Source organism: Xiphophorus couchianus, chromosome 6 (genome assembly GCF_001444195.1).
Source record: "Xiphophorus couchianus chromosome 6, X_couchianus-1.0, whole genome shotgun sequence".
Taxonomy (NCBI): domain Eukaryota; kingdom Metazoa; phylum Chordata; class Actinopteri; order Cyprinodontiformes; family Poeciliidae; genus Xiphophorus; species Xiphophorus couchianus.
Window position 1 is genome coordinate 29,977,250 of NC_040233.1, and position 21,892 is coordinate 29,999,141.

The window sequence follows — 21,892 nt, forward strand, 5'->3', positions numbered from 1 at the left end:
GAAGACCAGCAAGACTAGCTCATACATAACACTAACAATGGTGACAAAGACAACTTGCATTTTTGATCAACTATCTTAATAGAATGTTTCACAAACAGTGCAACACGACCACACATTAGTGAGGACGCTGCTACAGTGTTTGATTTAACATGTAGAAAGAAATAACAGTTTGTTAGCCATGTCACTGATCACATCAGTTAGCATATGTATATCCAACAAGTTTTTGAACTTTCCTCAAGGTTGATGTAGTTGGTGATGTTTAGATTATATATTTATGATCTGTCCTGTAGAGGGCTTCTCATTTGTGTTGGTATAGTTTGCTAGGTATGTTTTTTATTTTTTATTTTTTGCAGAGAGAGTAAATTATGATCAATTCTCACCAGTCTACGTTCAGGTTGAATCAAAATAGATGCATTAGTGAGCATAAAACATAGAGAATAGTATGGAACTGGTTAACAAAATACATAAAATAAATAAAATACATGTAAGAAGCAGAAGTGTTATGAGCTGTACAGATTGCTTTAGGGCTCCGTCAATATTCCATGGGACTGTGAAAATGTATTCCATAATAAAAACCAACATCCCTCCATTTTCTCAAAGTGTTGAGATGCGTAACTGAATTATCTAACAACATGACTTCTGATTGGCTGAACGGATGACGCACGGAAACCACGTCAGGAAGAACGTGAAAAACAGAAACGCCGAACTAGACGCTAGGCTGCGAGTAGCACGCTACAAATGGAGGGGAAAAAAAGAGACTGAACATAAGGTCAGTGATACTTTAAGGCACGTCTATGTTTCTGGTTGTTGTACATAAAACAGCGGGATTTGAAGAATCTCTTTCATGTCCTGCGTAGCTTCGCCAGACTGAGGTAATGGGCGAGACGGCAACTGCACGTGATAGCGCTCCAGGTAACCAGGGGAAACCATGGTAACTCGACTGGCAACGCTGGATAAAGCTGGGCTTCATGTGAGTAGTAGACTTTGCTGCTTTTGTGGAAGACAGTCCGCCGGAGAAACCAGCTAGCTCTCCGTGCTACTAGGTCCTCTGACGACGCGGGATACAGCGACATGTGCCGCCGGACTCCGCCTGCTCCACGTGGTTGGGAGGCGTCACTCAAGGTCATGGACATTTCACCGCAGCTAAGGTGAGTACGGTACTAAATCTGGCCTGCGACGTCGGGGCTAATGTGTGTCGAGAAGTCAAACAGCGCTGATTTTGATTTGGGATTGAGTTTTAGCCATTTGTTCTTCAAAAGGTTGTGCATGTGTGAAATTAGATTCACATGTGAATTTTTATTAGCAATGTTCTATTTAAAAAATGCTGTAGTTATTGAGGGAGGGAAACTGACCGGGTATAATTGCTGTTTTATGTAAATCTTAGTGTTATTGAAGTAAGCTTAAAGTTCTGAGTGAAGCAAGACTGAGATATTTTGAAATAACCTTGTGGTTAAAAAAAAAACCTTACTGCAATTTGCTTTATTTTTCTCATTTTAAAATTGCTTTTATTACTCTATTTACGGTGTCCCAGAAGGGTCAACAAAATGGAATTAGTCAGTTGTCTGTTTGCTGTTGGAGTGCTGTGTATTTTTTTTTCCCGTTGCCTTTTAGCTATTTGCTGTTTTGTTGTGGCTCTTTTCTGCCGTTTGTGGGTTTTTTGCAGGTGTTTTGTGGGTTTTGCTGGCTTGTTGTGGCTGTTTGATGTGTGTTGGCTTTTTTTGTTGCCTTGTGACTCTTTGCTGTTGTGACTCTTTGCTGTTGTGACTCTTTGCTGTTGTGTTGTAGTTCATGGTGTTGTTGGGGCCTTTGCAGTAATTGCAGTCAAAATTGCTTCAATCGTACTTACCTCTCTATGATGGTGTACAAATAAAGCGGCACAAAATCAAATATATCATGAATTAATTTTTTATTGTTTATTTGATTGGACAGGCACAAGAAACTTGGATCAAGACAATCTGTGAATGAGAGATGAAAATATTATCTTCTGTGAGCTCTAAAGTCATCACAGAGATGCAAAGAAGTATAAATAATGGCTCATCTGTGTCCAGCATAAATTTCCATTGAGGACTGGAATACTAAAACACTACAATGTGTCCTTAACATTTTAAATTAAGGTTTCTAAAATTAAGACTGAAACGTCTTAAATCCATTTTTAAAAAGAAAGTAAATTGGCTTTAATTTAATCACAGGTTTAAATTTTTTTCTTGACAGGACTATTTAATCTTATGTATAGATTATAGATATAAACTGCATTTATTTTTTTGTTCTCATGGAACTTTTGAGGCCACTGGTAACTCACTGCTAGGACACCCTTGCTAGTTAGTTGACATTTTATGTACCTATTATGAATAACTTCAAATTTATCGCCAGTTGGCTGGATGAGGTTCGTACGTTTCTGTGGCGACATAGGTCTGAAGTTCTGTTATTTTTTTATGCATATATTTAAAACCATTACTTAATAATGGTTTTAAATGAACTTTTTCTGGCCATGCTTAGCCTTAAAGATAGGATGAGCCGACTGAAGCAGAACTGCTCCTTCTTTGCATCGAAAGCAGTCAGTTGAGGGTGTACTTGTATAGCGCTGTATATAGCGCTTTATCAAGTCCAGAGGACACCAAAGCGCTTCACACTACATTCAGTTTTTCACCCTTTCATGCACACATTCACACACTGATGGTGGCAAGCTACTGGATAGTAGCCACAGAGCTGAGGCTGCAAAGCCACCGGGTCCTCTGCCCACCACCAGCAGGCAAGACGGGTGAAGTATCTTGAAAGACATGATGATTTAAGCGGACGGAGCGGGAAACAAACCAGCTATACCATTGATTGTGGGACAAACGCCTACCACTGTCTCCATAATCATCCCATAACTTGTCAAAGGGACTTTCTGGGACTCTTCTGGCCTCAAAGGTCTTCCCGGAAAAAGTTAGAAAGTGTTTCTGGGGACAAGGATATCTGAATTTCCCTCTGCTGTTAATCTCACGACCTGTTCTCAGTTGCGCAGAAGACAGCATATCTCCTCTAGTCTGAGAACATGGCCAGATTTATACCATATCTGGAGACCTGTTACTACATTTCCGTCTGAATTCAGAAAGTTAAATGCTTTGCTTCCTCTCTGCTTACTTTCCCACTTCCCTTCATAGTCTCAGTGGTTTCCTATTCCCAGGGTTCCACTCCACACGCCTCGAGTCCCTTGAGAACCATTCGTAGCTCTCGCTGGCTGGTAATAATGGCTTTCTAACGTCGTCTATTTAGACTGCAAGTTTCCATTAAATCTCACCATGGCATTGCAGTTCATATCCTTAATTATGCAGCAAATGTCCCCAAGGGAATATCATGGAGGCCACCACTCCACAATCTGTCCATATGGCACTTAATTAAAAGTTTTCTTAAGAATAAATTGTATTCAATTCAATTAAAACTGTAATGTCATACCAAAATAATGGGCATAGCCTCCTACAACGTGCAGCTCAGAACGCGTGCACAAAAAAAATCCACCTCCCCCCCTTTCCATGTTTGCAATAGGAAAAGTGCATATCTGCCTTCCAAAAAAGCCCCCTACTAGAAAATATGCAAAAGGCAAATATCACCAAAGCCTCCTACATGCCACCAAGCCCCAGGCAACAACGCGCTTGAACAGTCGAGCTATTTCTAGATTCTACTCTTGGAATTCACACCATGACAAATGAACCTTTGGAGTTTGGAATTCCTATTTATCTGCGGCGCACAGAGCCTCTTGATTTGGGTGTGAAGAATAAAGGAATTATATGGACAAAAAAACAGACAACTTAAAGGATAAATGATAAAAAAAAAAATAAAATAAATAGATTGTGTGTGTGTGTATGCTTTCCCTCTGGAGCCTGAGCTATTTGTTCATCTGATTTGAGGGCGTTTTGGGTGGGTGTGTCCTTATCATCTGGATGCTCTGATCTAACCAAAGCAATGCAGTTTTTTATTTATTTTTTTTAAATAAGCTGCATCTGATATTGAACATCCCTGGCATAGATTTGCGGCAAAAACCCTGCAGGATTGTCTCCAAGAAAATCTGTCTCCTTTCAGACAATAAATAACGCGTACTTGCATATAATTTTTCCTTCCCTGAAATGCCTCAATAAGTTAAAACCTGCATGAGAGCAAACAGTCGCCTCAAATAATCACAGATTTACTCTGAGCACTCTCTTGCCTAACCTTCCAATTACAACTTCGTCTTGCAGATGATGAGCATTGATTAGAGGATGGGGGGGAACAAAGTCCATTTGGTAAAGTAGGCCGCTGTTCTGCACACCCCATCTGCTGGGTGTGAGATGCTGACTTCATCTGTTGACAACGCAACGGTGACTAGGGAACCAGGGATGAGTTGATTTCCCTCTTTCGCTGGTTGAGCAGTGAAGGGCCCTACAGCGTAAACAAAGTGTTTTTCTTGTTCTAAACACAGAGTCTTGGCTCGGGTTTGACTTGGACTTGGCTGCTACGTGGGTGCGTGCGTGTGTGTTTGTGTGTGTGTGACTCTGCTGCTCACTCAACCCCACTTAAAGGACCTGTTCAGTTTCTACAACACAAATACCTCCCCAACTAGCCATTAGCAGGTGACCAGCACACATAGAGTACAGTGCCTAGAATATGTTTTCACTCTCCTTGAACAGTCCCACATTTTGTCATGTTGCAGCCACAAACTCCAGTTTTATTGGGATTTTAAAGGCCCGTTTACACAACAAGGCCAGGACAGTAAAGCGAGAATATTATGTTGCACTTTGACTTCTTCATGTTGACATGGGATAATAGCATTTGCAAAAGTTTGACAACGGGTTTAAGAGTGAAACCTTTTAGAATCACACTGTGACTCGTGTTCATGTAAACGCAAATCTCAGTCAATCTCGAACCTGCGACACCCGGTTTTTCACCCGCGTACAACAATGGCAGACCTCCATGTTCTGTCAGAACAATGATGGGGTCAGCTAAGACTCTGATTACATCGGCAGATCATATGTGCACCTCAGAACTTGTCTTCCTTTTGTTCTGGACTTACAAGCCTGTGCTTAACCCCTGCGTTGTGTCATCATAAGGTCTCACTGCCTCCCGCCAGCCTGGCATGCCACACTACAGCGTTTTGCAGTACTAGCTGCGTTTTCATTCCTCTGTTGTGTAAACGCAACAATTTTTTTTGGAACATTGTCTTACAAATAGGGCGTGAATGATAGGTCACCATGGAGAGATAATTGGGAGGAGGCTTCAAAAATATACTTTATTCTAATAAATAGAATTTTGAGGTGTTTGTATTCTAACCCAAAGTCAAAACTTTGTAGAATGACCTTTCATTGCAGATATAGCCGATAGACCTTTTTGGGAAGTTTGACCAACTGCCAGGGATCCGAATAATGACATTCCCACAGCATGATACAACCACCACTCTGTTTCAGAGTAAGGGTTTCACTAGATCTTCCCAGAACTCCTTCTTCATATTTTTGCCCCCTTCACAGCCATAAGTACTGCTCCTTCTGATGTTCTTATAATGGCTTCCTTATGGGTTCTTTTTTAGATATTCAATGTTGGGCATATTTGTTTTTATAACCTAACGTACTTTAAACATCATTGTTCATCATTTAAACATTTTGCTCACTAAAGCTCCATATCAAACTACTAAGGTCTTCAAGTAACTTTAATACTAAAATTAAGTTACACATAGATGTACATTTCGTCATAAAGTGACTTTTGAAAGCAATTGGTTCTATTGGATTTAATTTCGGAGATCAAAATAAATCAAGCCCGACGTTTGTGAACGCCATAGAATTTTCTTCCACTTCACAACATTGTAGGTTTATCATATGGAATCCCTATAAAATATACTTTTGTGGTTGTAAAGTTGAAGCGCTGCGAATACTTTTGCAAAGTACTGTAAAATCTCCATGCTTACAAATGAAAAACACATCAGCGTCACCCAGCACACACACACCTACACACACACACACACACACGATGCTGCGTTTTTAGTAGTCATACCTTTGATTATTCGCACACTAAAGAAGTGGTGTGAATGGAAACGTACTTTAAAAAAAAAAAAAAAAAAGAAAAGTCAATGCTGAGGATCAAACAATTTCTTTCAAATCGTCGCATCTATTTTCTGCCCTCTGCCTACACAGAAATACTCTGACTCACTAAACAAAACACTGAGTTTTGAGTTAATCACACCAATCAACACCGTAGGTCCAGAAAACATGCCTTTATGTCACCGTGAGTGTTTGCGAGGATGTTTTGAAGGCAGATGCGTTGTTCCAGGCAGCAATGAGCTGCGTGGCCTCGACCTGCCCTATCCCCTCTGGAAATGTGATGTTTCAAAAAAAAAAAGAAACCTGGAAAAATCATTGATTTGAAACAAGTAACAAATATTTTAGCCTGTTGAAGATATAATTGATCTAAGTTGCTGGCCAGCACACTTTAAACGAAAGGGAAAAAACCAGAGGGAGAAATATCCGTGAGAGACAAAGAACAGCAGAGACTGGAGGAAGAAGGCATAAATAAATTTTGTCCTCTGCACTGTGGACATCTGATAACTCACAATGCGAGCCTGAGCGAAAACACTCGCTGTCAACAGCCAGTTTCACTGCACTAAGCCAGTCTAACAGATGTGCGCTCATCCAAAAACTAATGCAGATGCCACAGCTGCTGCTCCTGTGTGAGTGTGTGTGTGTGTGTACAAACAGGCTTATACTGTATGTGTATGGCCATGTCAGGCATAGTTCGGCTGTGCCTGCATAGCTTTAAAAAAAAAAAAAAAAAAACACGTTTAAAAAAGAGGCATAAATTTGCTCTTGTTGGATTTGATGATAATTACATTAGCAGATGGACACTTTCTTGGCTATTGTCCTGGTCTGCAGGGCTGATTCATGCTCACTTATGGGCCGTGATGGGCTTCCCTGCACAGTATGTCTGCCCTTAGTGAAGATATATTTTGTTCTTTTAGGGAGTGAAGGGGTTCAGGGGGGGCATCCTGTGGCCAAGTTGAGAGTCTCATTCTGGTTCAGATGCTCTAACCTCAAACTTTACAGCTCAGATAAAGCTGGGCTCCACTCCCAGCTGTTTGTTTCAGAAACAACCTAAAAGGTAAATGGACCATTAGTTTGGAAGTCACATGAGCTGTGACTTGATTTGATAGATGTCAAAGTTAATTTTGGTGTTTAGAAACGATACGTTTGGCTACACAAGATATGCGTTACTAACAAACTGCATGAATTGCAACATTTACAGCCATCTAGCGATCAAGATGGAGCAGCTAAATGTCCCTAAACATACGCCTGTCGTAATAAGCAATGATTCAACTAATCATATTATAAATTTCAAAAAGCTCAATTCGATTTCATGTTTTTCTCTTTTCTCTCTCTCTACCTACACCAACCAAATACTGGATAACAAAAGTCTTCAGTCTGGTGCTTTGGTCTCAACTAGCCCATTTTTTGAAGGACAGGTTTGTTTACAGAGACTTCAAAATTCATTTTATTTGTTGTTTCTGCTGTTTTGTTTATCTATTTAACGTATTTGAAACGTCTTCCAGTTCCACTGTTAAATGTTTATTAGACTTTAAAGTTTATTGCCCTTCTAAAATGTGTTCTTGCATTATTATGCCATTGATATTACATTACTTGAAAGTTATTTTAAGACAAAAATATTATCATTTATTCTAATAATTTTTGGGACAATTTATCACCTAGAAAAATGGTATTGTGACAGCCTTACTTACAAATGAACTATTTACTGCATTTGCAGCATTGATTACTTGCAACACAGTGATGTGATGTAGAAGGAAGTCTTTGCTCTCTACTCACCCATTCACTCATGAATGACCCATGAAAAGTACCTCATGAATGTTTTTTCATTGTCAATAATGGCCACGAAAACACATTTCACAGAGGTAGAAATGTGTTGGTGAGTGATGTGGAGAGTCAAAAAATGTTTTTTGGTAGCCACAGTGGTGTAGAAACAAATTAAAGGAAAACACCGCCACCATAATTTTGGGACGTCAGTGGCACTCCTCCACAGTTTGTGAGTGGTGTTAAAGCGCACATTTTGTGTGTTGGTCTGTGACACACATCACCCTGGTGATCATCTGGGAATGAGATGCTGAGAAAACTTTGAAATGGTGTGTGAACTTTGATTTTTACATTCAAGTTGGCTTATAGACGTCTTTTATTTGAAAGGTATTTATTTCTACGTATGGCTCGCTTAAATAACATTAGTACTATGATTAAAGTTCGATATGGAGTGAAATTAAATGTCTGAGAAGAATCATGATGCGGTGTGGCTTCAATTCCCCACCTCACCATGTGCGTCGCCAGTTTCCCCGTCTTAAAAAACGAACGCAAGAGTCAGAGTTTACGTGAGGGGCAGCATTTTCCCCCGTCAAGTTTATGTTTTATACATCACAACCTGCGTGGAAAGTGATCTATAAAAGTGATTCTCTTTTGGGCCCTGTTTTTATTTTATTTTTTTGCACACGCCACGTTTATAAGTGAATTCGAAGACCTTCATCCAATTAGGTATCCTCAAAAAGACTTACATTTGTCTTAAGGGAGCTGAATGCAAAGTTTCATTTTGCATTCAGCAAAATAAAACTGAATGCAAATTCAGTTTGCATTCGGTGCAATGTATTTTATTGCCGTTCAGACGGCAATAAAATACATTGGAAGCCACTATAAATAGGTACTTTAGTCAAAGAAATGAAGCAATTTGTTAAGAAAAACATTCATTAATCAATATTTTTTTCAATAGTCCTGAATTTGACTCAACTAAAAGACTCCTGATGAAAGTCAACATTTTCAAATAGGTCTTTCCAATTATATTTTACAGTTTCATTTAATTTCCACCCGATGTCACTTTGGAAAATTTGTCAAATTGATGCTTCTTTTGCTTTCATATCTCCCATTGGTTAAAAACACGTTCACACTAAGAGTTTGTCCCGTTGGCAAACTTACCTGCAAAAAAAATCTGAAACACACTCAACATAATCGCCCATCTGTTGCTGTTAGATCTGCGGCTATTGATCGTAATGTTGCCTTAAAAAGTGTGCAAAAAAGAAAGCGGCCCACTATCTCAACTTCTCCTCAAATTCACGGCCAAGTCTGGTAGCTTTGAGAACGAGGTTGTTTGGCGCCGTCCCTGCCTGGTGGGCAACGCGCAGCCAAATTACCTGCAACTGAACCATTTCTCACATAGAATAGGTTCAAAACTCCACATTCTGGTTACTTCGTTTATTCACTCGTATAAAATTTTCCAGGAATCTAGCTTTTTTTTTTTTTTTTTAAATTCGCGCGATGAAACTTTTCAAGCGTTTACGGAGCAAAGTGAAAGCAAATGTTGTTGTTTTTTCCCCCCTCCCTTATCCGTCCAAAGGTGTCGCATTATAACAAGGCAGCGCTTTTAGAAAACGGTCCCCGATCCACTCGCCAGACTGTTGCTGTTAAAACTGTGCGACTGTGGAACTACGGTTTCTCTGTGCACTGAGAAAACAGCCCCACAAACACACACACACACACACAGGCTCAAGTGCCATCATGGGTGTGTGTGTGTGCATATGCATGATTGACAAACACACACAGACACACCACTCTTTCTTCTTGTCTCATTGGCAGGCTCATATCCCATCTGCTCTCCAGGGGGGCGGACACAGAGATACTTGTCATTGTGGAACATCTCTCCGCAGGCACACACACACACACACACCACTGGGTACCAAACTGACTTACACACGCACACCTCACAAACCCCCATGCAGTCACTTTTATGCATCTTGAGTCCAGCCACATTCTTCTCTGCTAATTGACTGTCATAACGGCTGGCGAGATTAACTTCAGCTCAGTCCCTGCAAGATAAAGGATAAAGATGCGGGGGCCGGACTGGGCTCGGATGAGGGTGTGGTGCGGGGCCCAAACTGGGCTAATACCGCCACGTTTCCTAGATGTTATTGATATTTACAGGCCATGGTGTCACTCCTTGCTCGCTCGCCACCCCTCCTCTACTTTTCACCCAAACAACTAGCTCCCCCTTATAGGGATTAGCATTAGTGGCAGGCTTATGGAGTAAGCGAGCCCCTGTCAAAGCCATGTCCCCTCTTTGCCATCTCCCAGATTAGCTCTGTGACTGGCTCTCTCTGCAAGACACGACACTGCAGGCGTAAGGGAAATGACAGAACTTGGTGTAAACTTTTCCTAAAGCAGGGGGTAGGGAGCTGGTGACTGTTTTTCTTGAGAGCATACATTGTCTTATTTTTAAGAAAAATACCAGGTTTTTAAAACATAAGGAAGCTAGATAATGATAAATAATTCATACACTTTTTCCAGTTTTAATGTAGCACATACCATGGGGACTTCAATTGTAAATCAAGCTATTTTTTTAGGGGGAAAACAGGGCGAAAAAACTTTAAAAAAAAATCTGCATTCAATGTTTGAGCTAATTAGCATTGTCAAGTTAAAATGAGGCAAAGTTCTCCAAATCTGTCAGATTGAGAGGACATAGCTTGTCAACAGCTCTCTTCCAGAGCCCCAACAGATGCCTAAAGTAAATTTTCCTCCCATAACTTTTTTTTGTTGATGTGAATATATATTTGGACTCAGTGTGTAGCTAAAAAGATGTTCAATCAAAACTGAAAAGTATTTTGAACTGTTCCTAATTTTATCCAATGCAGCATAAGTAGCAAGAGATTAATGTTTGCACAACCGTGTTTCACTGTGGGTGTGGGGTTCTGATCTTTTGAAATTGTGGCCTTATTCTAGACTTGCGTACTAGAATAAGGCTTCAGAAATAAGCACATCTTCTCACAAGGTTTTTCAACAAAAGATTAAACAGTTTAAACAAATTAAATGCCCCATTATATCAAAAGGTTATTGAAATAATTGATCCACATGTGAAAACCCCGGAATTTTAACATGTTTGCACACAAGGATACATGCATATGGACTTAAATAACATGTAAAATATCTAAAAAGGCATAATATTCTGTTACTTCGATCTCTTTGAGCTTTACGTATCAAAGTTTTGTATTACTGTGAAGTAAGAGAGAGTATATAGGTTCCAACATTTATAAATAAAAATCAAGGCAAGTTTATTTGCACAGTACATTTTAGCTAAAAGACAGTCTAAAGTGCGTTACATCATAAAAGTATCATACAGTCATCAGTTAGGAATCAAGCAATGAACATTAGGTCAGAATCCAAATATAGTGTTTAAAATCTTAACAGCATGTAGGTAGGTTTAGGACTCTTATTTTGGAGTAAGAAAGGAAGTAGTTCAACCAAATTGGGTGCTTGTGTGGCAGTATTTTGGGTGCTTTCTAGAAAAAAAAAAATTAACAGTTTGACGCACAACGCTGTTAACATTTAACGGTCTTCCAACAAGAATACCCATTGTGGCTAATTGTTATCTGCTAATAGTGCAAAATTTGGCATCTGCTTGTGAGCATACCATCAGCACTGAAGAGCTATTTCATTTTTACTATTTCACAACATACTACTTATGGCTAACTGTTGGCTATAAAAAACACGAAAGTGTGAAAATGCACATACTTGGGGGCTGCTTATCTGCTAAATGTCTACTTTAAAAGTTTGAAAGCAGTGTAGGAATACTGTTAGCTAACAATGCTAAAGTTAGCATCTGATAGTTTCCTAGCAATACTAAACTAAAGGTCTTCTCATTATATGCAAGCACTGTGAAGCTAGGGCAGCTGGCTAACTCTCAGCTGCTAATGCTAAAGTTGGCATCTGACATGGAGCCTCTTGTCAGTGCTAAGCTAATGGTCTACTTAGCTTTAACAATTTTATGATTTGTAAGCACAGTGGGGATACGATGACTAGCTAACTGTTAACTATTAGTCATGGTTGGCATCTGATTCAGAGCTTCCAATTGATGCTTAATTAAAGCGTTATTTTACTCTAAAAGAAACTGGATTCCATTGTCTGTGTAGTTTTTCATGTCTAGTCCATAGACATGAGAAAACTAAGTCTATGGACTAGCTAACCTTTGATTATGTCATTCTACTCTAATTATTTATCACAAACATCTGGAGATTTCTGAAACCTTTTCTGTTGCTATTGGCTGTTAAATACAATGGGAAATGTAGCAACATTTTTTAGCTCGTCTGCTGTTTATACATTTCTGCAAAGTCAATGTCAAACCCAAAGAGAAAATCCAATCCACTATTTTTTTTCTAGAGTGACACACTCTGACCAGTAACATAGTAGAAGTTAGTGTTTTTTCTTTTCCTTTCATCCCTAACTCCTCTCATTTCTGCCTAATCTACTTCTCCTTTTCTCTCACTCCATCCCAGCCTCTGCGTTTCTTCCCTCCATCCTGGCCGTGCGGATGACAGCCGTGCTCTCACGGCATCTGTCTGCTGCTCCCCAGCTTGTCTGTGTGTGATCAACTCCTCTCCAGCTCTCCTCCACACTTTATCTCGTCGTCTTAGTGCTCCCTTTTTTTTTCTTCACTCAGCCTCCTCGCTGCCAACTCACTGTCGCTGTTAACTCACATACCATCTTATGTATTGCCAAAGCAGATTGTGTTTGGAGGGCAAGCAATTAAGGGGGAGGCAAGCGCAAAACTGTAATGTAATTTTGGCTGCAATATTTACAGGAGGAGGTGGGAGTGGGGGGGTAAAAGAAGAAGGGTGGGAGGCACAAAAAAGCACAGAGGAGGGCTTAAGCGGGTCGGACACCGTGGAGTCAACACCGTCGAGAATAATGATTCTGAGCTGAGATTTAGTGGGACGGAATCTGGCACTTCCCTAATTACGAGAGGCCAAATGTCAAGCCTGCTCGCTGTCAGCTTGGTGGCGCTCAGTGCTGCTTTCTCTCCCTCTGTTTCTTCCCCTCTCTCTCTCTCACTCTCATGCTCTCCCTTTTTCTGCAAGTTTGTGCATGTTTTATGAATCTCATTAAAAGTCATTAAAAGTGTGGCGAGATTTTCACAGCCTCCGCTCTGTGGCCCTGTAGTCCTCTTTCGATCTGTCACAAATCTGAGCGAAAAGAGACAGAAGGAAAAAAAAAAAAAGAAGAAAGAAACTAGTTTGAGAGTTGGAACATTCTAAGGTAAACAAGTTGGAAGGAATTACAAGAGAGAGCACTGAGGGCAAGGTTTCTTAGTGGAATAGGGGGTAGGTTTTGCTGAGCGGTTTCTAAAGAAAGGTCTCATTTTTACAGACGTGTGGTGTTATCGGCCCTTTTCAAGGAGCAAACAATCTAACATATTGGGGGAATGTGAACAAACACCTTGCTGGAGGAGGGTTTTCTGACAGCTTGGCCTATTTGTCGATCAGCATCTTTGGCCAAACATTCAATTCAATGAAGTCTTGTCTGTATTTACAGCTCCCATTTCAGCTGATGCTCGATACAGCAAAAGGGGTCAAAGTCAAGGTCTCTCTGCATCACTGATTGGATAAAACTTTCAGCTGCTTACAAGCTGATACAAAGACCTGTTTTGCCTGGTTTTATGGCAGACCCGGTCAGGGTGAGGGGGGGAGGTTTGCCCAAGCCGCGGACCTTCGGCTCATTCTCAAAACTCCCGGCGAACATTCGTGCCTTGCGAGCAGAATGGACCACCTTCGCTTTTCAGGAGAGACATGTGAACGGAGGAGTTGGAGGTGAAAGCGGGCGACGTAAAGCGATGAAAGAGTGTGAAGGAGAAAGAAAGGGATACAGAGAAGGCACTAAAAGCAGTTAGTCTGACTTATAGCATTCCAGCCGCTACATCGTTGGTCATGCTCCCAATTACACCACTTCAATAGACCGGCTGAAATCACATTGCCCCCCCTGTGTGTATGTACTTCTTCTATAGTGTCTCCTTCAGAACACACTGTCACACCCACACACAGAAAAAAATAAAAAATACCTCCTACCTCAATACAAACACACACACAAAGGCGCACATTGTTGCCTTCTGTGTGGCTAATTGAAGGTGTGCATGTGCGGGGCCTAGAAAAGGTAAAAGTAGTTGTGCAAGGGGATTTGGCTCGCTCTACCGATGTACTAAGAAGTCTAAAGATGGCCCTGCAGTGCCACGGCGGTGACACTAGAATGTGTGTGTGTTTGCGAGTCAGGGAGATAGCACATTGTGGAGCCTCGGGCACCATCGGAGACCCCCCTGTGACTTGGATGTGGGAAGCAAGCGGGGAAAAAGTCTGCGTGGGTGGGTAAAGGTATGAAATGATTTAAAAGAATAAGGACCAGGAGGCGGGGAATTGGCTAAATGGAAGAATGTCAACTTCAGGGGCAGGTAGGGTTTGATGATCAAGTAACGGTGTTGAGGGAATGGGAGTCAGTCTTGAGCTTTGACCGGGAATATGGGAACAATAAAACATCTATTCTATCCAAAAGTGGATTGATTTTATTATCAAACGTGGTCTGTTTTGCAGCACCCTCCAGTTGAGGAATTTCATCTTCCTCCTCTTATGGGAATGCTCTGGGATCCCTCTGATTGAGCTGGAGAGAGTTGATTGGGAAACTGTTCTTTGCCATGCTTACTTTAGCCAGTTTCTCTTTTTCTAAAATGACCCCTCGAAGTTCATTGTGACAGGCTTGTCATTGTGACAACCTCACGAAGGAGCTTGGAGCGTAATGTTGTTTTAGTGATGTTGTGTCGCTGGGTAAACACCTGGATCTGATGTGCCTTGTGATCCAAACTCTAGAAGACGATGACTAGGATGGACGAATGTCATGAAACAATCCACATGTAGGACAGTGGGAAGGCCTTCATTAGAAAGAAAAGTAAACAGTGGAGCACAACCACCATCATGTTTCAACAACATAAATCCTCCTAAACCTGCAATAACTTTTTAAATAATTGCTACCTCTTCATTAATTCTAATTTAGGTTGATGTTGTGTAGTGAGTTTTTCTCATTCTTTCTAAAATCTTGCAACAGATATTTGATAATATAACTAGAAGTGATGAAAAGATTGAAATACAAATGGCTAGCCATGAAAGAGAAAAGCAAGAAAAGAAAAGCCCGTAAAACTAAAAGAACAGAGCATGATATAAAAGACACGAGATCTAACAGCCTGTACATTACTGCTCCACACCAGGCTCACAGAGGTGTGAACGTAAAATTTTTATCCCCTCCAGCAGTGAGTCGTTTGGTCTTTCTGAACTGACTAAATGTGCACATATGAGGTAAAAGTGGTGAATAAGAGCAAAAATAATAAAGCCCTATTAATGCCTCATTAATAAGGTTCTAGTGGCCTGCAGAAAGTGAAAGGACACTAATTATGGGTAATTTTGTGCAGAAGCAAAAGGAAGAAAAAAAAAATTCTACTATTCAGGCTAAAACTCGATTGCTCAAATTGGAGTACAGCTGGGTTTTCCTGAGTCTGTTCTTTGTGAATACCATAGGAGCCTGTTTCTTATTACAACCCACCAGTTGACTCGCATTTTAGCTCAGAGAGACGTTAAGCACAATTGAATCAAGGGAAGAAGAACAAAATATAACGTTTCAAAGCATTTTAGAACGTTTGTTTCCAGTATAAAATTTACATCAAATTTGAATCAGGATGTCTATAGCAGGTTTCTTGTACTGCTAATATATTGAACCCGAAGACCTTATGGTCTGCTTCATGACTAAAAGATAAAAATAAAGCAAAAATAAGATTCATTCACATTGTATGACTTTGACCAATCCCCCAAAACTATTTACAATTTTCCCTTATGCATATATTATAGTTTTCTAAAACTAACATTGTAAAAATGCTCTTATTGTATAATTTGTCACATCGAAGGACCTTTTTTTGTGGGATTATTATTTTTGTTGGAATGGCCCAGATAAAGTTGGGAGCTAAATTAAGTTGAGAATCTGTGGCAAGATTTTAATCTTATTTTATGTTTTTTCTTCAAACAAGTCCAATCTGGCAGCGTAACAATCAGAATAGTTGAGTAGGTCAAAGAGGGAGATGAGAAGAGAGGAGAGGAAGAAGGATAAAGTGAATACAAGAAAACATGCTAGGAATCTGCTCCTGTACCTGCAGAAAGCGAGAAAACAGACACAGCAACGAACATTTAACAACGTGTACATGTATAACTTTGGCTTTGGCGGCTAAAAGTTTTGGACTAAAATAAAGTTTTAGTCCAAAACTTTATCTCTTCTTAGTGGAAACACGACAAGTTCCATCTAGAAAGTGTCTGTTTTACAAGATAGTGACTAAAAGAAACTAAATACAAAATTGCTCCAAATTTTTAAAAAGATTTCTGCGGTAAAAAGAAAGTATATAAACAATGTTGCTTTTTTTTTTTTGTCATGCTCTTGTACATAAAGTATTCAAAAGAAACCCTTGAGAGTTGTTGCTGTAATGGGGGGGAGAAAAAGTGTGTTCCCATGTTTTTTTAATTAATTAATTAATTAATTTTTTTGTTGCATTTTTCGCTAAGCTGTTGTACTTATCTAAGCTCCTCTATCCAACTTCCAAAACACTCAGAAAACAAGCCCTGAACGTCTGATTAGACTGTCAGATGACGCTGGTTCTCTGTTTTCGGGTTTTCAGAGACTCCTCTGTCACACACTCCAACCTCTGAGCGATCCGAACAGGGAAAAGTGAAACTGCAATGTGCAGGGGAACCCCTACTGGGCATGAAGACAAATGCGGTCCACACACACTCTCTCCGACACACACATGTCTGACAGAGCCCTGCAGTCCCACCTTTGACACTAAGCTTCCAGAAGCAGGGAACTCTGGCTCATCCTGACTAACTCAGACTGGCAGGTGAAGCTAAGCACCCTCTTTTTTCTCTTGCACTCCTCTCCTTTTCTGTCTCTCTTCCACTCTTTCTCTTACCTTTTTTGTGCGTTTCTTGCATTCACTTTCTCCTATTTCTGTTTTCCTATATCCATCTGTTTCTTTCCTATGCCCCTCCAACCACCATCCCCTTCCTTTCATTCCCTCCCTCATCTCCTTTCCTCTCTCTTCCCCTCAGAGGCTGCGGGCTGGGGTTGAACTCATCTGTCAGGATCAGAAAGGGTCTGGAGTGACGGGAGACTCCTGTTTTAGCAAGATAAACAGCCAGCGCAGATCAAAATGCTCTCTCTTAAACGTACACACACGCTCAGACACGCACACCTACAAAGGTACACACCGAATGATCCATCTCGTACGACGGCAGATTGGGGGAGTTGTCAGCTTAGACAAGGCGCAGCATCTAAATGCAGGTGGTTATTTACAAAGTTAATCATGGAAATTTTCAGCTAAAGCTTTCCAGAAAAAAAATAGGAGGATTGGGATTGTTTGTGTCCAGAAAGTTCCAGGTATATATCCATTATGTTTTAGATGAAGTCTGCTTGCTTTGACTGCAATGCCTAAAATCTAAAACAGCTTCTTTTAAAATTTTTTATTGCTGCTTCCTGTCTTCCTATATCGCCCTTCCCCCAAGTACACACTCCGTCAATGAGGACAATACTACAAAAATGTAAAATAACATTTCATCATGGAATTTAAAAAAAAAACTTAATAGATCCTAATTATAAACTGGTCTTTGATTTTCATGTACATGGTCTCAGTGTTACAATATTGAAAAGGTATAAATTATTTATGCTGTTAATTTATATAAGTGATTTATTTGTGTTGATTTTGATACGCTGACGATCAAAAATGAAAACATATATATCATCAAGTAAACATGCTTATTCTGCTGAATATTTAAAAAAAGTTTTTGCTGTTCTGCTGTTTAGATAATAGACTTCAGCCTTTATGAGATTATTACGGTATGATACCTTGAGTAAAAATATCAGAGCTACACAATATCCTTGGTATTCCTACAAATTCAAAAAATGAAGTTTAGCAATACCTCGCTGTTCTTATTTAAAACAAAAACATGTTGTACTTGTTGCTAAAAATATTACAGTTCTAATATTTTATATTTTGACTATTTTTTATATTTTTAATATCACTATTTTTATTTTAAATTTTTTAAATGTACACAGTGGTTAATGTAGAATAATCCCCGCACTGAATTGTTTAAGTAAACTTTTAGAGAGTGGGAGTCTAACGAGCTGATATTAGTTGTTTAATTGGCCAGGCTGGCCTGCAGTCTGCTGCTTAACAGACGTGCTGCTCTAGCCTCGTAGTATCTGTACTATGCTTTCAAATAAAAGCCACGTAACAACATTAATAGGCAGCATGCCTTTAGATTACTCATAGTGGGTTTCTTTCTTGTAAGCAAGATAAATGTGTTGGGGTGACCAGTAGTGCTCCATAACAAGTAATAGAAGCAACTCCAAACAACCAGAAAAAAGTGTCCATTCTGGAGCCTTCTTGCATATTAAAAGAACGATACATTGTAAGAATCTTGTTCTTACAATGATTTTTAAGCTAGTGCTTTGTTGAAACTTTTGAATACCTTAGCCTAAGGTATTCTGTAAGTCTGATGGTAGGGGCACTAAGGCAGTCCAACAGTGGCCCACCATGTTTCTGTGTTTAAGAAGAAAAAAACCCCCCTAAAAGTTACAAAAATTTGTAGGTGGGCAAGTAGGCAACATTATTTGGAAATAGTAGAGCAGCACAATTGGTACTCACCCTCTTGTGCCTAGCTCAATGCGGCAACTATAAACCTTGCTTAATCACGTTTTTACTGTCATTGGTGTATAAAAAAACCTTATTTAAATTAAATAAGCAGAATAAATAAACAACTTGTAGCCTGGTGGCGGGGGGGCAGGTAAAGCCTGGTGGCCCGCCAGTCTTGCAATACACCAGGCGGAAACTCTGCTCAGGACTATCTGCTTTGGTTATTACCTCACAACGGTCCAGAAATCTTCAGCTTTTTTTGTAGCCTCTCATTGAACTCCTTAAAATCATAACCGGATGTTTAGTAGTTCTGAAATTGGAACCTTTGATCACCAAAGTGGAAGCTATTCACCAAGCCAAAATGATCTTGCAGTACTGTAGAGAGGGGGTACCTAATCCCTACTGACAGGACAGGCAAATCAGCTGTAGAAAACTCATTTAACTGATATAACTTTTTTTTTTTTGTCTTGAGTGCTCCTGCTGCCCTGCAGGCTGTGCCGCCCTGGGCACTGAGCCACATCGCCCGTATCATAAAACCACTACTGGCTGCTCTTGAACTTGCCAGGATGATAGCAGTTGCCCACATGTCCCATTTGATGTTTCCTGCCTCAAGAACATGTGGGAGAAAGGGGAAGGGAGCAGGAGAAACAAGGGAGTATAGAGAAAATAAGTGGGAATAAGAGAGGGAGGGAGAAAGAGGGGAGGTGGAGGGGAGACAACAGGGGGAGTCAAAGCACATGAGAATGAGAGGAGTGGAAAAGAACATTAGCTTGAGAGATGCCAAGTTCACTATCTGCCAGCCTGAGGTGTGTGTAGCTCGGCTGTTGTGCAGGGAAGGAGGGATGAGGCAGGCAGTGGGTGTCAGGTATGTCTCTTTTTCTATCCGAGTGCTCCAGCACGCTCCTCTCTGCCGCAGCTGCTGCGCGCCCGGATAACAAATCATTCCCTACAGCGCCTTCTGGTAACCTCGTCATTCCCGCTAATAACATTTGGAGATGCTAAGCTTGTAAATTAGCAAATCTGGACCGAGGAGATATTATTTATGCTTGTCTCCCATCCTGAAAGACCCGTCTTGATGGGTAAATTGTGTTTAATTCTCGGAGGAAGACGTTTTTTTTTTTTTCAGCGCCCCAGCGTGAGATGAGATTAATCCCTTGACAACCTTTGCGGGCGCGCTTCAAAATTGCTCCCAAATGTCACCAGCGCCGCCACCATTGGTGCCACCGCACAGATTTGTGGAAGGGTGTAAACGGGGAGGAAACGTGCTGAAACGGGGACACGCCATCCCTTCCTGGTACACACAAACATACTCTTGAAGTGTATTTTATTTTCCTCTTCTTGGCATTCACAGAAAAAGCGAAAAAGAAAAAAATTACTCGAGCCACAAGCCGTCGCCCGCCCCCACACGCACAGACACACACACCTTGCACCCTCCTATAGATTATGTTCTTGTTATAATGACACACACATACCGTCGCAAAATAAAACTCTCACTTCGAACTGAAGCAGAGACGGCAGTCTCAGAAATACAGGGAGCACACACTGTAGCAGTTGTCCCAACACACACACACGACACAAACACTTACAGCTTGTTCCCCAGATTGCCTTTTACTAATTTGTTCCCTCCAAGTGAGAGTTTGTTTTTGATTTAATGTCTCTGTATGGCTCTCGGTGAAAAGACAGCCTGGGATTTATTTAACAAGAAGGCAGAACAGGCCCTGCAGCTTTTTTGTTTTTTTATTTTTTTTAAATCACACATGAAATCAAATAGTTGAGTGAAACACACACGCACACGCACACACACACACACACACACACACACACACACACACACACACACACACAAAAAAGCATCACCTCTGGTTGAATGTAAGTTTAAAGGGAAGTCCAGCAGCTCTGGAGATCAGCTCGCCCCTCGTCCCTGTGAGGTCTGTCGGCTGATGAGTTTTGGTCGCGGTTCAACCTACCCTGCAGCTCGGAGATCAGATTCCCAGAGCGGAGTTTAACTGGAGACTCTATGCCTTCCTTAATGACCCACAGAGCGGCAGATATCAAACCTGTCAACACACATCTGCATTCTTCCTCTCCTTTGACACTGTCTTAACAGTGCTATTAGATCAAATATCTAATATACTATCTAATATCTAATATACTCTCCTAAATGCGAACTTCTACATTAACTTACCTCTGGTGACATCACATAAGGTTGAATCCAACAAATCAGTTTTTAAGTACTTACATTTGTATCTTCCTATTCTTTGTATTTAGTTTGTTTGGTATTTATTTGGATTGTTTTAATAAAGTTGCAGATTTCCCTTTTACTAAATCCAGCTGATCAGGCTTGTGCCTCCTGTGATGTCATCGCTGCAAGACGTACACCAAGCAGGAATTTTCTTCAAGGCACATCTTAAAATCGCTGTATGTAGTGAAATTCTTGAGTGCAGAGCTACACGTCATTTCCCAGTTGTGTTTTTATTGTAGAAGTAGATTTGTGAGTGGTGGAAAAACGGAACAGTGAATAGTATCTTTAATGTGCAAAAAAATAAGTTGGAAAGTGTTGTTTGAGTAAATTACTCTGAGATCCCTCCGCTGCATTGAAAACCCAAAATGACACGTGGGACTGTTTTTATGGAACAAGTCATTTCTGATAATTACAGTTATTTGTGGCAACTGTCCATACACACTAATTAAACCCGTCTGGGGCCTTTCAGTGAGCATCAGAGGGAAAATAAAAGTTAACTTTTGTTTTTATTTTTAAAACGGCAAACAATTGTTGCAAAAAATAACCGGAAAACACACGACAATATCCCCACTATATAGTCTTAATTTTCAACTTTGACCTCTGACTCTAGAGCATTAGTCAAACATTCGACATCCAACTAGACTTTATGTAAGCGTGTTTATTGTGACATGAACTCCCCCCCCCCCCCACAAGAACTTTGATAATGTGTTTCATAATAATAATAAAATAAAAACTCAGGGTTTTAAAGTTGTTTTTGCAGAGCTGAAAAGATGTCATTTAAATAGAACATAATCCATAAGCTGAATAACAAGCAGAGATGTTGGTTCGTTCTCTCCCTCTCTCTGAGTGACACGGCTACATAATGTCTGTCTGTCGCCGTCTGAATGTAGGCTGGAGATCTGGTGACACACACTTTTTCAAGCACGCGCAGGCAGAGAGAGCTGTCTTCTTGCATGCTAACGTGGATCTATCAGAGCGTTTTAGAGCCAGCGTACTTCTGTGTATGAACTGACAGCTTGGCACAGCAACGAAAGAAGGAAAAAAAAAACAACTCACTTTTCCAGTTCAAGACGGCCTGATTGGCAAGGATAGAGAAAAATGTCCCACTGATAAGGACTGTTACTTTAT

At 40.4% G+C, this 21,892-nt stretch overlaps 1 long non-coding RNA gene across 3 annotated transcripts in view; it reads left to right on the top strand.

The window, feature by feature from the left end:
• The first annotated feature begins 224 nt into the window (after positions 1-224).
• LOC114146581 (uncharacterized) overlaps positions 225-21,892 on the top strand; it is a 49,215-nt gene continuing 27,547 nt past the window's right edge. Inside the window, exons 1-3 of one of the 3 annotated variants that reach the window (XR_003595919.1) lie at positions 234-769; positions 858-970; positions 1,044-1,148. This is a non-coding gene — a long non-coding RNA (uncharacterized LOC114146581). Of the gene's footprint in view, positions 770-857; positions 1,149-21,892 lie in introns of all 3 variants that reach the window. The other 2 variants (XR_003595918.1, XR_003595917.1) reach the window with 2 other exon arrangements.